Raw genomic sequence first — 2,679 nt, forward strand, 5'->3', positions numbered from 1 at the left:
TCCACACTGCAATCCAAATGTGATCTCCCCCTTGCCTTCCAACCCACAATAATACTTGATAGTACCCACTTTCGGCTTGGTGCCTGATTACGTTCTGTTCTCCTTTGTCACCACTCATGGAAGACGTTAAGGTTCAATTAAATTTATGATTTTGCCATCAGGCCTTCCTCAACAACTCCGACGTCTCGTGTGTTTCAGGCTATTACTATAGCCACTGAGCAAGGTCAGTGCCTGAGAACATCTTGTCTCTTCTCTTTCTTGTTTTCAATTTTACTTCCTCAGTTAGATTTCAGTCATTTAAGACTGGGATTTTGTACTACTTTTTTTTTCAATGTTCACTATACTTAAAACACTATGGTGCTTCTACTAAATACACAATACATGCTCAACAAATTGACTTATATTTTAATCCCCAAAGGCAATATTCTCCAGCATCACAGCACGTTTTGAAATTGTGTTTTAAATTCAAAGAATAAAGGTATAGAGACATAGTAAATCAAGATGAAACTCAAACCATGGTAAGATTATATAATTTTTGCCAATAATTTGTAGAATCGGGTGGAATGGATATGGCATGTCAACTACTCTAAACCCAGCCCTCCGCTAAAGCAAAGGTCTTAATGCAGAGTGAGGTGCCCTTAGGTCACATACGTAGTTAAGCTGAGACTATAGAAAACATGCTTCTTGAAGATCCCTCATATACCTTTCCCCTTATGACCTACTGCTTGCCTCCGTTGTTATCTATGAGTTGTCCTATTAATGACTTATTATAGTCAGTATATATAGTACTGCCTGTCTGCTCCTTGGGACATATTTTCTTATCTGTTTTGAACTTTTCTGAGTAGAGAGCAGAGGATACTTTCTCCTGAAGCATCTCTCCAGCTGATAACGTAGCTCCAAACCACTTACTCTCATGTGATACTTGTTTATCTATTAATCAAGATTTTTTTTAGGCAACCCTTGATTGACCTCACAGATTGCAAGGACCTTGTCAGTTTACAATCCCTTATTTTGTATGCCTACAGCACCTGGTCTTCCTAGGTGGTCTCCCATCCAACTACTAACCAGGCCCGACCCTGCTTAGCTTCCGAGATCAGACAGGATCGGGCTTGTTCAAGGTGGCATGGCCATAGACTGAGATTTATTTTAAACCAGACACTGTGTTAAGTTTATGAGATACCAAATGGAAGTTATACCCATCTCTTCCCTCAAGAAGCTTTGTGGTCCAGTAGGAGAGACAGCCAAGGAGAAATGTGAATCAGGTGCTTAGACTTCTGTGAAGATAATGGAAGGAACAATAAATAGAAGAAGTATCTCCTGGGCCATGTTTTAAGTACTAGAAGATGAGCAGAGACTGGAAATTAATCATTCCTCAGAACGGACACAGTACATGCAAAGGGCCAGAGATTAAGAGCAGTTTGAAAACTTAGAACTGAATTTAGTTTTTAGTTCATGTACTTGGCTAGGAGACAAGATGTAGTAGAAAGGCAGGCAACAGGCCTGGAGAAGCTTTGTGGTCAATGTCATGGCATTTCAACCTTAATATATGCAGTATGTAAACAGAACAGTGGCATAATTATATTTATATTAAGAAAGACTTTCTATGACAGTGTAGAAGAAGGCAGTGTCAAAAGAAAATAATATGAATATTTTATTGGGCGAGATACAAACTGTTCATAAACAGGGACACTTCAAACGGAAAGTAGTTACAAGCTCAGCTTTCAGTAGTTACAGCTTAGTTTATAAAGCATGAATAAGGAAGTACATTTTTCATTACAATTGGTTACTAGAAACTTATATTCCTTTTTACTGTATAAGCTGACTTGTTTGTAGCTGATTGGCTGGAAAGCTATAAGTCACACAGACATTAAGAAAGCTTAAGTTTTGTTTAAGGTCACAGTCAATATTTGCAGGGGAAATCAGGATAGTTTTAAGTTTTGGTTACATGACTCTGATTGTTTGGTCAAGGGTATATTCAAACCATGACCTCTATATTTGTTACTCTGTGTGGGCAGCAGCAGAATAAAAGGTGAAGAATTTTCAATCTATTACAGTAATCCAAATGAGATATATGAATTTATGAATAAATTTAGAAGCAACACAAATGGAGACAAGGGGGTAAAAAGCCAAATATTTATCAAAATAAAAATCTTATAAATAAAGGGGACTGAGAGAAAATTTCAAGTTGACACCCAGGTTTCTGGTTTGTGTTACAGTGAATGATGGTACCGTTTCCTGAAGGAGGAATACAGAATCAGGAGTGAGTTTGAGGATGGATGTCATTAGTTCATTTTGGAATTGTGGGTTTATTGTGTCTGTGAGAGGCTTCCAAGAAGAGGCTAGACACCAGAACCTGGATCTCAGGAAAAAGGGCAATGCTGGAAAGACAGACATCTTGCCTTCCATACAGAGATGATGATGAAATGAATCATGATGACGCAAGTTCTTCCCCTTAGACAAGTCAGAGACAAATTCTTGGAGACAGCAAGAGTGTGTTTTAGTGTGGCCTACCACATAACAAAGTGCTTCCTCCTGACCCTGGCCTCTTACTTACTCTGTCTGAAGTCCACTTACTCTTTCCTATACATCTTTTTCTAAACTAAGGTTATTAGAAACTTCATATGTAACTCAGCTTCCTATTCATCTCCCCTTGGGACTCTAGAAGAATGAAGTCTTCTT

At 38.4% G+C, this 2,679-nt stretch overlaps 1 non-coding gene across 1 annotated transcript; it reads right to left on the reverse strand.

The window, feature by feature from the left end:
* Positions 1-1,016: 1,016 nt before the first annotated feature.
* Positions 1,017-1,135, reverse strand: LOC120590816 (5S ribosomal RNA). The gene has a single exon (XR_005649777.1). It is a non-coding gene; the product is annotated as a 5S ribosomal RNA (ribosomal RNA).
* Between the last annotated feature and the right edge of the window lie 1,544 nt (positions 1,136-2,679).

This window comes from Pteropus medius, unplaced genomic scaffold, assembly GCF_902729225.1.
Source record: "Pteropus medius unplaced genomic scaffold, Ma_sr-lr_union100, whole genome shotgun sequence".
In the NCBI taxonomy this organism is placed as follows: domain Eukaryota; kingdom Metazoa; phylum Chordata; class Mammalia; order Chiroptera; family Pteropodidae; genus Pteropus; species Pteropus medius.